General features: G+C 29.7%; 1 pseudogene; it reads left to right on the forward strand.

Annotated features, from left to right (window-relative positions):
- The first annotated feature begins 7,080 nt into the window (after positions 1–7,080).
- Positions 7,081–9,636, forward strand: LOC126553462 (uncharacterized; annotated as a pseudogene).
- The last annotated feature ends 5,108 nt before the right edge of the window (positions 9,637–14,744 follow it).

Here is a 14,744-nt window from a genome sequence, read left to right on the forward strand (position 1 = left end):
AATTATCAAAATTTACCAAATTTACAGAATTTACGTAAATTTTACATCTCTAGTAAAATGTGGGAAAAAACAAGAGAAGATGGTAGTAGACGTTTAAGATGTGATGCTGTATCAACCAAATTTTTTTTTACAAAAGAAGTATCAAAGAGAAAATCACCAACAGAGAGAAAAATAAAATCTCCTTTGAAGAAGAATGACTCAGAAGAAAATTCATTAGAATTACAAAATCAGTCAACTTCTAATAACATCAATATAATCCATAGCGATCAATCAAACCAATGTAAGATTAATTATGAAAGTATGTTTAAAAAAAAATGATTGAATATGAACGGCATTATAAAACATTAAATGCTAAGGTAAATTCATTGAAAAATCGGCTTCAGTTTATGACCAAAAAATTAAAAAACTTAGAAAATAACACATTAAACAATTAAACCTTAATTTCATTTTCAACACTGATCAAATTCAAGCATTAAATAGGCAGTCAACAAAATTTATGAAGTGGTCAAATTCAACAATAACAAAGGCCTTAAAACTTAAATTTAGCTGTGGGAACAATGGATATGAAGATTTAATCAAGCAAAAAATACCGTTACCATCATTGAGAACATTGCGACGAAGACTTCAAAATTTAAAGTTTGAACCTGGAATATTGGATGAAGTTATTAAATTTCTGGAAGTAAAAATTCAAACATTCAAAAGTGATCATGAAAAAGATTGTGTTTTAATTATGGACGAAATGGCTATAACACCAGCTAATTTATTTGATGTATCTTCAAATAAAAATATAGGCAAAATAAATTTACCCAATCATTAAGGAACAGGCACAAGTGTTTTGGTTTTTATGCTAGGTGGTATAAGTACAAGATGGAAACAAACAGTGGCATTTTTTTTTACAGGGAACTCTGTTAATGGTAATGTTTATCATGATATTGCAATTGATATAATTTCCAAAACCGAGTCTCTAGGATTGAATGTTATAGCTCTCATACCGGATATGGGGTCAAGTAACCGAGATTTATGGAAGAAATGGAATATAACTGCTGGGCGACACTGTAAAGTGTCAAACTTTTTATCTCATCCCCTTGATGCTAATAGAAAATTGTTTGTGATTCCAGATGTTCCTCATATTTTTAAGAATATAAAGAACATGCTAATGTCAAATAAACTATTATTTATTAGCAATAAAATCCAGCGATTTTATAATCTTCCAACAAATATAATTTGTTCAAGCCACATTGAAGATGTAATTAAATATCAAGAAAAATTAGATTTTGTATTAGTTCCTAAATTGTCTGAATTAGATTTAATGCCAAACCACTATCAAAAAATGAAGGTTGGAAAATCAACTAATGTTATAAATCATGATGTATATACTGCCCTACAGTTCTTGTCTGAAGAATTACATAAGCCTGAATATCTTACAACTGCTTGGTTTATTAACATAATAGATAAATGGTTTTCTTTAATGACCTCTAGACATCCAATATTAGCTTTAAGCAAATTGAAACCAGATATATATGAAAACACCATACTATTTTTAAATAGTTTTATAGATGTTATGAAAGATCTAGAAAAAGGCTATAAAAAGACATGGAAGCCTTCTCAAACTGGTTCCATACTAGCGACAACTTCAATTTTAGATATTCAAAAAATCTATTTGTTTGATAAAGGATTTAAATTTCTGCTTACTTTTAGATTTACACAAGATTGTCTAGAAAATCTTTTTAGTATATTGAGGACAAAAAACGTAGTACCTAATGCATTACAAATAAAAAATAATTTGAAATTGTTATCTGTAACTCAGTATTTACGAGAAGTATCAACAGGAAGCTATGAAGAAGACGATAGAACATTTTTATCAGGATTTTTGGACACATTAAACATTGAACCAAGTGAACCTCCACCATACCAGTTAATAAACATTCAGTTGCCACCAGAAGTTAGTGAACATGACATGAATTTATGTAATGGTGAGTTGAATTCTCTATACAATGTATGTGGTTATTTAATATCTAGTATTAAAAAAAAAAATAAAGTTTGCAGTGATTGCTTGAGCTCAGTAGGTTCTAAAAATAGCATAAACGCTTCTTTTTCTAAGTTATCTAAGCTTAAAAGATACAAAAAAGGCTGCTTGTTTTTTTGTAATGAAATTACATTTAATTATTTTTTGGCAATGGAAAATATTTTCAGAAAATATTATTATTAAATTAAAAATGAAAATTGTAACATAAAATCATTTCTTATTGAACAAATGAAAAAAATTGAAATTCAACACATTCCAGATTGTCATAACCTGAAGAATATTATAATGAGTAGGTTTGTACTTTTTCACTTGAAAATTGCAGAAAAGAAAAATAGCAAGCTTATAAATAAATATGGTGGCAAATCTATTGCATGTTATACTTCAATTTAAATTTAATTGTTTTTAGATTCTGAACGGAGTGATGAATGTATTGATTTTACAATGATGTGTGTTTTTTTTTGTGTCTGTCGACAACATTTGGAGCAGTAAAAATGCTTCGATTTTTGACTTCGGCCCCTCTTTGAAAAGGAAATTGAATCTAGTTGGTACTTTGGGGGGGTCAAAAGTTAAAAATGTTCAATATTTTTGAAATGAATCGAGAAAAACCACAAAAAAAATTAGGGAAAAACGGGATTTTTTACGCAAAACCAGTTTACGTCAAAATCGAATTTTTTATTTTGCTATAACTCAAAAACTAATCGATGTAAATACTTGAAATTTTCACCAAATGTTTATATTAGCGCTCTTCGTACACAGTTAAATTTTCAAAGAATTTTAAGTTTTTTTTGAACTATTTATAGACAATTGAAATTTTCAATTTTTCTAAGGATTTTTTTTTTAAATAACGATAAACATTTTTTTATCTTAAAAATCTTGAAAATCTTGAAAATTTAATACAAGGTTTCTTAAAAGTTGTTCTTACAGTGATAAAAAAAATACCGAAATCGTTAGTCACAATTTTATTTTATAAGTTCTTAAAGTTCGAATTTTTACGAAATATGTCAAAATTGCGAAAATTTGCAAGTAATTTTATGGTTGGAAAATCGTAAAATTTTTTCTTTTATAACCAAGTTTTGAAAATTTGTTACAAGGTTCTCCATAAATTTTTCTTCAAATATCTGTAAAAAAAACTATACCGGATTCAGACAAAAAAATTTTATGAGTGTTTGAAATTTAAATTTTTATAAAACCGTGTTAAATAACGATTTATCCTCAAACGATTTTAAATATTTGTTATTATTCAAAAAGTATAAGCCGTAGATACTTGAAAATTTTATCAGTTATTTAGATTGGCATTTTCTTTACATGATTTAATTTTCAAAATATATTGAGTTTTTTTGAGCTATTTATAGACAACTGAAATTTTCAATTTTTCTGAAAAATTTTTTTTAAAGTGTCGATAAAATTTTTTTGGCCCTATCAAAAAAATTGAAAATTGTATACAAAGTTCCTCATATGTTATTCTTATAGTGATTAAAAAATTATAAGAATACATATGCACAATTTTTCTTTATTAGCATTTGAAGTTCAAATTTTGACAACAATTCGTCAAAATCATGAATATTTTTAATTATTTGGTAACGTTTTTTCTTTTTATCCAAAAAGGTATAAGTTGTAGAAACTTGAAAATTTTATCAGTTGTTTATATTGGCATTTTCTTTGTATAATTTTTTTTTCAAAAGATTTCACTCATTTTTAATCAATTTATAGGCATTTGAAAAATTCAATTCTTTTTTTATAAATGTTGATAAAAAAAAATTTAGCTGGGACAAAATACTTGAAAATTTAATAGAAGGGTCCACATAAGTTGTTCTAACTTCCATTCAAAAATTATAAAAATACATAGGCACGAAATTTTTTTATAAGCGTTTATAAGTGCTAATATTGACAAAATTCGTCATAATCATGTATTTGCCAGGGAGACGCTATAGCCGTTGCTATATATGTTATTTTTAGTATTATTATTTTTTTTTTCATTACTATTTTTTTTTCCTGCAGTTTGGGAAGTCTTTTATTTGTTGTTTTATCTGTTTGTAAATAGTTTGGTTTAATTTTTTTTTCAATTTTTACTGTATTTTTTTTTTTTTTTAATGGGACGAATATCGAAACGTGCTCTCAAAAACAAAGAAGAAAAGAAACGATCCCGTGAAAACAAAACTTTTCGTGCACGTGAACTTGAAAATGATAAATGGAGAAAACAATTATATCGTGAGTCCCAAGATATCGTTACTAATCAAAAAAAATTGCTTAATTTGAAAAGTACAATAAAACGATTGAAAGACCCAGTTTTAAAGAAAGCGAATCAGATCGCCAGTCGTAAGTGCATGTTGAAACGATTGCAAGATCCAGTTATAAAGAATGCAAACAAGGTTGCCAGTGTGAAGAACAGATTGAAACGAATGGAAAATCCAGTTTTCAAAAAATAATATCAAATTCAAAATGTTCGAAACATGAGAAAGCGAAGATTATCATCAGATAGCAGCCTATGTCAAAATGTATCTACTTAAAAGAAAACACCATATTCAATATCTTACAAAAAACGAGAACGGCAAAAATTAAACGAAACCAGGCAGAAGGAAGATGTTTTGATATCTGAATATATTTTGAAAAGGTCTCAAGGTTTATCAGAAAAATGTTATTCGTGTCATAGATTACGTTTCCCATCCAGTGTCAATAAATGCAACTCTGATATCTTCAGTCGATTGGGGATGTCAATTCCAAGTGATTACCGTTTATAAAAATATTCAAATGTCTTCGCAGTGATGGACAGCTAAAAATCAAAGGTAACGTTATCAATATTCCAATAGATCTGACTAAGACTACATCTATTTTGCCAAGGCGCGCCGAAAATTTAGCTGCAGTTAAGATGATGAAGGTAAAATTAAAAAGAAAATCGTACTTTAAACAACATTATCTTTATCAAAATGTCAAACCATCATTAGTAGTATCAGCATTGAATGATTTGATTAAAAAACCTCTATATAAAGATGCTGTAATAGACAAAGATTGGCTGGCGCATGTGTCAGATACAACAAAAAGTTTAGAAAACAGCTCGGATCACGAAAGTGAAGAAACAGACGATGAAGACACAAATATTGAACCAATCAATCCGGGAACAATGGACACGATGATTGAAAACTGTGATTTTGTTTTATTTGCACCAGGTAAAGTCATACCGTTATCTATTCTTATTGATGACCATGCAGAAGAAAAAGCTTTTCCTGATTTATTTGGTGGGCATCCACGTACAAATAAATCACCTTTAAAAAATTACTCAAAAGTAGTAAGGTCTGAACTGCTGAATGTAGATCGAAGATTTGCATCAGACTCATCTAACTTGTTTTTAAATGCAAAGTATTAGTTCAAAAACTAATTGCAAGCAATGTGCAAATTGTTTTACGAAAAAAACAAAAAAGGAAACACAACTGCGAATGATGTAGCAAATCCAGCTGTTCTGAACAAAATGATAGATAACGATCAAGGATACCGAATGTTACACAACGTAGAAAATTCACCTTCATATCTTGCAGCGATGAGAAAAAATGTTTTTGCCATGGTGCGTCAAGAAGGTCAACCGACATTATTCTTAACATTTAGCCCTAGTGAATCAACTTGGACTGATCTGTTAAAGATTTTGTATAAACTGCGTTACTCCAAAACGTTGTCTGATGATACTGTCCTAACTTATGCACAAAAATCAGATTTAATTCGACAAGACCCAGTTGTTTGTGCTACTTATTTTGATCATAGGTTTAGAGCACTTTTTAAATTGATCAAGTCCAAAAATGTTATTTTCAAAGAACACAGAGTGAAACATTTCTTTTATCGTGTCGAATATCAACATAGGGGCAGTCCACATGTACACATGCTATTGTGGTTAGACAACTCACCTGTTTTTGACCCAGCCAAACCTGAAACTTTTGGTGCATGTGTAACACTTATCAACAAATACATTACGTGTATGGTAGACGATGGCAGTCCGACCCATGAGTATTTGCATAAAAATACTCATAGCCATACACACGCATGTTACAGAACTGACAAAGACAAACAAATGAAAAAGTGTCGCTTCAACATACCATATCCGCCAATGAATGAAACCTGTATATTGACTCTGCTAACAGAAGACATAAGTCATCCGATCACAAGAAAAATTCGTACACTACAATATGAAAAACTTCTGCAATACCTCAGGGACTTCAAGGACAGTGATTCATCTTCAGCTCCATCATTAGAAGACATTTTACAAAAATTGTCAATTAAAGATGTTAATGAATATAAATCCATTATTCGAACTGTTATCAGACGGCCAACAGTTTTTCTAAAACGTACAATAAAACAACGAATGATTTCTGGATTCAATGAAGAATTATTTCCGTTATGGCAATCTAACATGGATATACAGTTCATATTAGACGATTATTCTTGTGTTAAATATGTAATCGAGTATATAGGAAAAAGCCAACGTGGAATATCAAAACTAATGAGAGACATTGTCGAAAATCTTAAGTCTTCTACTGATTTATCGGTTAAAGAACAACTGAAAAAGATAGCATCAAGGTTTTCAGGGAGTCAGGAAATCTCTGCACAGGAAGCAGTGTACACTTGCTTAGGTATGAAGCAATGCAATACTTCAACTGGGTGTATATTTATAAACACTAGCCATCCTGATAAAAGAACTCGAATGTTGAAACCAATGGCAGTTAGAGGAGAAATGGATCCAAAATCTGATGACATTTTTTTTTACGGTCTCAATGAATACTATTCATGTAGACCACACAGTCTTGAAGATGTAACTTTAGCAGAATTTGGCTCCAATTATGAAGTCCGCGGTAAAAAAAAAACCGGCTAACAACAGTTCTGATTCTGACACTGATAATGAACCTGATACCACTTATCCGATTGACTCCACACTAATCGGAAAACCAAACAAGTATATACATAAACGTAAAATCAGAAAAATCATATGGTATGTTAGGTTTAATGTGGATAAAAATGAACAAGACTTTTACAGAGAAAATATTATGTTATTTTTACCATGGCGCGATGAAAAAACCGATTTGTTAGATATTAACTGTAAACAAGTGTATGAAACAATCATTGATCAAATAAAAAAGTTGTACCAACAGTTTAATAAAGTAGAAGAAACCCAATTAGACGATAATGAAATCCAAATAGAAGGGGAACAAGGCTGTAACAACAATCAGCTTGTAGACGATGAAGATTGGGTACCAGACGATGTACTAATAAACGATGTTGAAGATTATGTTGAAAATACAAATACATCAGATGTAGATTCACCTAAAGATGGTAGTAAGATAATAGTGCACCTCATAGGCAATGAACAGTTTAAAGACTTAATCAGATGTCTAAACGACGGTCAACGCCAACTCTTATATCATACAACTAATGTCATAAGAAGTCAATTATGGGGAAAAGGTCATACTGCGATGAAAGTATTTTCACTGGTTCAGCGGGAGCTGGATAGTCAATGCTTATACGAGCATTAGCACAATCTTTAATAAGAATAGCAAATCTTAGACCAGGGGGTCTATTCTCGAAAAGAACGACCAAATGTATACGTAATTACTCGAATTTGCAAATTATTAAAAGTGTAGTTGGTAACTCTGTAAAATGTCCATTTTATCACATATTATCACAAGTTTTGGCGGTTTTTCTAAAAAATATATAACCACAACCGATCGGCATTTTGGCATTTGGCGTAGTAATGAATATAGATAAATAATTAGGTATTAATTGATTTATCTTAGGTAATAATTTTGATTAATAATTAGTGCGTTGGTACTCGGTTTTGTTCTTTTGTTTTCTATTTATCATATGGTTATTTATTCCATTTTAATAGTTTTTTTTTTCAAGTACAATTTTACATTTCTGCATATAATTTTATATTTCCGCGTTTATTTTCTTCATTCTTGTGAAATGGTTTCGAGAAAAGTAAGAAAACCGAACTCCACGGACAGACAGAAAAATATGTTGGTAGATTTTATAGTGTTTCATCCCGAGCTCGTATCAGGGAAAAACACTATAAAATCTACAGTGAAATAGCGTCAACAATTATGGGAGAATGTGGCAAATGCGTTAAACAGTGAGGTTGGACCAAATAAATCTTGGAACGAATGGAGAAAGGTAAATATTTATAATAGAAAACAATGTAATTTTAATTTCTCGTTATTAGAGTTTGGATTTAATATAAATAATAATAATGACGCACAGAAAAAAATGCATACCTATCATTGTAATTGTATTTTAACAATTATCAATTATATATAGGTTTTAGATTTGTACCATAAATAGGTATAAATAAAATGGTTATGATAAATTGGTAAATTACCGTAAAATATAAAAAAATTAAATTTAAAGGGTTAACATTAATTAACCCCTTTTCATAAAAATTATATGAATCATAATTATATACAAAAATTACCTTAAAATCCAAACTCTACTTATTAACCATAATTATTATTGTTAATAGAGGTTACCTATTTATTTATTTATTTATTTATGTTTTGAGTACCTAGATAACCTGTTATATAATTTTCAGACATGGTGTGATTTGAAAACTAATATTAAAGGAAAAGCTGGTATTATGAGAAAAGAGCAGAATAAGACAGGTGGTGGTGAGGTAGACTATAGTGAGCTGAGCGAGTTGGAGAAAAAAGTTTTAGATGTTTTGGGTCCTACTGTGGTTGAAGGACATACTTCTGTATCTGAAAGTCCAGCAGATATGACCTTTTTAAAAGCAAACACTCTGTAAGTTATGTTTTAACAGTTTTATAAAGTACTTTAGTAAAAATATTCAACTCATTCATTATTGTAGTATAAAATAGTATTTTCACCTATATTAGCTACTATTAGTAAGTATCATAGTAAGTAGGTAGTAAGTATTATTAATTTTTCTTAATTTTTCTTTTTTATTAATCTTTATACTTAAGATTGATCGAAGATACAACTGCATGTTATGATAATGTGACAAATGACAGTACCCAACATGTATCTTCAAATGATTTGGATAGGGATGATGTTGAAGAGATGTTTGATGGGTAAGTTGGTTATTTAAATAAACTCATTGGTAAATTAATATTATATAAGTGGTCACTGAATATAATGTATTTTAGTATATAATAGTATCTTTTGAATTTGCATTTAGCTATTTTAGTGGTCTTGAGTAAATTACTGAAATTGACAATGATATACCATCTGCTGTACCAGAATATTTTTCATCTATCGAGTTACCAAAGTCTCCAATAAGGTGTGTTCTTTATAATGAATAATAAATATATTTTATAGTTAATATAATGCTTACATACATAGAGCATAGCAAATTTGCATTCAGTAGAACAAATTGTGTGTTAATATTAGAGTGAAAGGATTTATTACCTATCTATATAATAATTTTTATTAGGAGAAATTCTGGAAAGAATTTCGGAAAGAAGAAAAATATTCTTTCCCATACAGTGGAACCATCGCGTTCCTTATCTGCAATAAGTTCGGAAAGAAACAAGTTAAAATCCAACTACTATAAGCAAAAACTCCTGCTTTTGGAAAGGCAGACTGTAGCCAAGGAAAAAAAGGCTAATGCCTTGGCTTTGATAGCTGAAAGCATTGCAGCTAAGTATAAAACTAATAAATAATTGATTTAACAAATAAATAAATAAATAAATAAATAAAAAATATATAATAATAAAATATAAAAATTATATTAATATATAAAAATAAATTGTTGAATAAATGATGCATGTTGCATGATGTATATTAATGCTATATTTAATATAAAGAGTATATTATGGTTTGATGTATATTGTATATGTATAATTAACTAAACAAATTCAATTAAGGTGAGTGAATATCTTGGGTGGAAGTATTAGTTCTATCATGATTTAAATATTAAACTCTTAATATATCATTTCAGTTCAGTTTTTAACTATAAAGCTATAGTGTTTTCTAATGCTTATTAAATACTAAATATATTGGTGATTGGTAAAAGAATATTATTTCAAGTTACTAACTGCCTGACTTTGATGTTAGTTTATTGTAATAATGTTTATTTTTATAATTTTTAATTATAGAATTATGATTGAAAAAAAATGTTTATTAAGTAAAATAGGATCTAATAAGCAGTTGTTGTACTCTTCGGCCTGCAGCTAGTTGAGAATTTATTGTAGGATTCATTGGATTCAATTCAGGAACACCATATATGCCAAAATCAATGTCTAGAGGATCATCTGGTTCTCTCTGAGGAACAGGCAAATTAGCATTAATACACATATTGTGAAGGATACAACAAGACACTATGATTTTTGAAGCTCCTTCTGGATTATAGTGCAAAACTCTGTGTTTTAATAAACATCTAATAAACACATTTTTAATGTTTAATAGTTCTCATAAGTTTTAATTTTTTTATTTTAGTTTATTTTAAATACCTAAATCTCATTTTTAAGATCCCATTACATCTTTCAATGGTCGACCGTGTACTAGTCAACCACTTATTAAACAAAGACTCAGGCGTATCAGGAATAGGATCAATTAATGGAGTTAAGAGCCAAGTCCTAAGTGGGTATCCTGAATCACCTAATAATAAGAATAATATAATAGATCCAAAATTATTTTCTGTTTACAAAGTATTAATTAACTATTGTAAGTGTTTAAGATTTATATTTTGTAAACATAAAAATTATCATTTCTACCTAATAAAAAATATGAAGTATGTCCATTGTCATGCAAGTTTTCCATGTATGTGGATATCACACTTATATAAATGAATCATTAGTGCTACCTGAATATTTAGCATTAACAAAGTAATAATGTGACATATTAAAATTAAAATAAACAATGTTTTTTTTTTTTTTATTAGCAGCTAATATTGAACTAATCATGTATTAATAATCTTATAAGTATTAATAGTTCTAGGTACCATTTTGGTTCTACATTTCTACTCAAATAAAAAGTATACACCGAAAATAGATTATACTACTTATAATGTACTTTAATAACTTACTAATTGCACATTAATGCTGTGGTAATCTTTGCGGTTCACATAAATGTGCTCAGGATATAATCCTTCTGAAGGAGGTGGAAATATGGCTACATGAGTGCAGTCTATAGTCCCTACGACCCCAGGCACTCCTTTTTTATCAAGAAATCTGTTAATGTTTAGAACAAATATAGCGATTTTAAAATCATATCCAATGTTCAATTTATGTAAAAATGTATTATTTTTAAGTACACTTATAGTATAGGTACTATTAAGATTTTAGACAAATATAAGTATAAAAAATTGTTTACCCACTACGTATTGCATTTAATTTTTGAAAGTTATCCGGGAAGCTAATGTATCTTTTTACAATATTTGGTTGGTTTAATGCATTAGATACTTCAGCAATACATCTGGTAACAGATGGCTGACTTAGTGCTGATGACCTATTGTCACCAATATCTAGCTGATATGAACCACTAGCAAAAAACCGCAAAGCTGTCAAAACCTAATAATGATTAACAATACATACAACATTTTATCATAATATTTATTATTATTATTATTAATATAGCAATAAATAATTATGACTTGACTTTTGTTTTAATTGTGATTGAAGAAGATCTAGTTGGTTCAGTCATGTACGGTGCTTACGGTATTTATTAACTCCTGAACCAATGTCTTAGTGAGTCTAAACTTTTTTATAAATTGAAGGTCAGACAGTTCTAAAATTATAATGAGTATAATGTAATTAAGTAGGTATGAACTAACTACTAAGAAGGCTTTAAATACTATACGTTATTTATTACTATTGCACAAACCTTCCATTACATTTTGGGCATTATAGTATTGCCTAGGCCGATTCCCTATAGCTCTATTTTCGGCTTCTTCTAAAGCCCCCAAAAGTTCTAAATTAAAAATTTCATCGAGAGCCATTTTATTTAAAGTATAAAGAATGCGGTTTTTAATTCTTTTAAATAAAATAAAAAAATTCTTAAACGCAATTGCAGATTAAACAATAAGCGAATAAGTCAATAATGAAAACAAAAATGATAACTAATATAAGATAACAAATCGTACGAAAATGAATACGAAATATTCAATTTGTTACGTACGGGGTTGACGAACGTCGATTACGAATATTTACGTATACGTTTCGTTCGAAAAGTTTCGAGAATACGAAATTTTGAAACAATACGTAAAAATGGCGGATTACGTACATTTCCCTTACGTAGTTTTCGAGAATAGACCCCCAGATATAGATGATCTGTCACTTCCTCCCGTATTGCTGACAGCACCAACAGGTAAAGCTGCATATGGAATAAAAGGATTAACACTTAATTCCGCGTCCAAACTACCATTGAATCAATTTGCCGGATTATTACCAAAGTTAAGTTCAGATATTTCAAATACACTACGTTGTCAGTTTGCCAATGTAAAACTTTTGATAATTGATGAAATTTCCATGGTTGACATAAAAACACTGGGATACATTGATCAACGATTGAGGTCTATATTAAGAATAAATAAACCATTTGGTGACATAAATGTAATAGTGTTTGGCGATTTCTTTCAATTAGCACCGGTATTAGCAACACCATTGTACGATAGTTTTGAAGAAATATTGTCTAAATTTCCAAGTGCTGTAGAAATGTTATCGATTGAATCTATTTGGGAAACATTCAAGTTTTATGAGTTGACTGAAATAATGCGCCAAAAAGGTGACAAACAATGTGCAATAATGTTAACGTAGTTGGCCAGAGGACAGTTGGAAGAAGCTGATGTAAAATATTTCCAAAATCTTATAACCCACCTAGACATTACTTTTCAATCACAAGTAATGCATCACTGGGCTACTAATAACGAAGTCGACGAAATGAACAGGAGAGTGCTTAACTCTATGAATCAAGTTAGTTTCATATCCGAAGCCATTGATACGTCTGCGAAACGATCGGATATTGAATCTGCCAAGAAACTGCCACGACAAAAGACTATGGGTTTAGCTTTAAGATTAGTTTTAAAAGAAACAGCTAAATACATGGTGATATCAAACATTTCAACCAAAGATGGCATAGTGAACGGTGCAATCGGAGAACTCATGAAAATAAACAAAGGACAGACTGCAGGAGGTAAATAAGTTGCAAAAAGGGTTTGGATCAAGTTTAATGAGCCAGATGTGGGGTCACTAACCAGACAGAAGATAAGAGACAAACTTAAACCCGAAGGCGAACACACAGATGATATGTGCAAGTGGACACCAATTGAAATCATAAAATTAGAATTTCAACTCGGTAATGCAGAGCACCATAAAGTAACTAGAATGCAATTGCCCTTAGTGGAAGCTTTGGCATTGACGGTACACAGAATTCAAGGTGCCACATATCAATCTGTAGCATTTCATATACCCCAAAAATTCTTGAAGTGCAATATGTTATATGTAGGATGTAGTGGAGCAACGTCGGCTCAAGGTTTGCGTATAGACTACTTTCCTGTAAAGTCACCAAAACCTTCTGCAAAAGTTGATTATGAAATGTGCAGACTCAGGACACCAAGTTGTGCTCTAATTCCACGCTTTTCTAGAATTATGACACACAACATGCCACTCTCCTGCATGTCACACAATATAAGGTCTTTTAAAAAAATGAAGCTCATATTAATGCGGATATCGTTCTTTTACAATCTAAAATAATATTCTTCCAAGAAACTGATTCAAAATCAACTAACACATATACCATTAAGAACCATACTGAATGCTGTAGAATAGACAGTATACATGCAAATGGTAAAAGTGGTTCAATTTGTTTTGTTGGAGAATCCGTTAATCATAAAGAAATAACCTGCAGCACAACATTGCTTCAAGATCAAAAGAAAAACACACAATTAGAAGCAATTGAAGTTATCATTGAAATATTACCTATATTGGGATATATTCATCGCCAAATTTCCTGTACAGAAGCTTTGTGATTTCATTGAAACGGTAGCTTCCACCAAAACAATGTTATCTTTATTGGTGATTTCAATATAAACTTCAACAAACCGCAAAAACAACTAGTTCAAATATTAAAACATTTCAATTACAAAATATTGGTTGACGGTATTACTACAGATCACGGAACAAACATTGACAATGCCATTACCAATGTTGACATTGCAGCTTTGGTGTACGAGTCCCTCATAAGCGATCACAGACCTATTCTGGTTATGGACATAGATACTTTCAAGGAAATAGAAAAATATTCTGAGACTGTTGATGACCAAATTGTACAAGAAGAAGTCAAAAACAATTTTATTAATCCAAACGTTCCTGCAATCGATGGATTTCCTGTGGAAAAATCTAAAAAATTGATTAAATCAACTAAGGTCCTGAATAATAATAACTTGGACGATATTGAGTTCATACAGGTTGATAGTGACACTATTTTGGTTCCAGAAACTAAAACTAAATCAACCAAAATAGTTGATTATAATATCATAATTAATGATATTTAATTTATTCAGGTCAATAGTAATACTCTCAAAGTTCCAGAAAATTGCAACATAAGGTCAGATTCATTATTAGAAACAATAAGTGATAATGCAACTATGTCAAAAAATCCAAAAACAATAAAAATATCAAGTATTAAGAATAAAGTTGACATAACATCAAGTAGTATATTTTGTGGCTTTACTAACATTGATGGTGTATCATGTTATGCTAATTCTGTCATACAGGTTCTTTTTAATTGT

This window comes from Aphis gossypii, unplaced genomic scaffold (genome assembly GCF_020184175.1).
Source record: "Aphis gossypii isolate Hap1 unplaced genomic scaffold, ASM2018417v2 Contig00251, whole genome shotgun sequence".
NCBI lineage: Eukaryota > Metazoa > Arthropoda > Insecta > Hemiptera > Aphididae > Aphis > Aphis gossypii.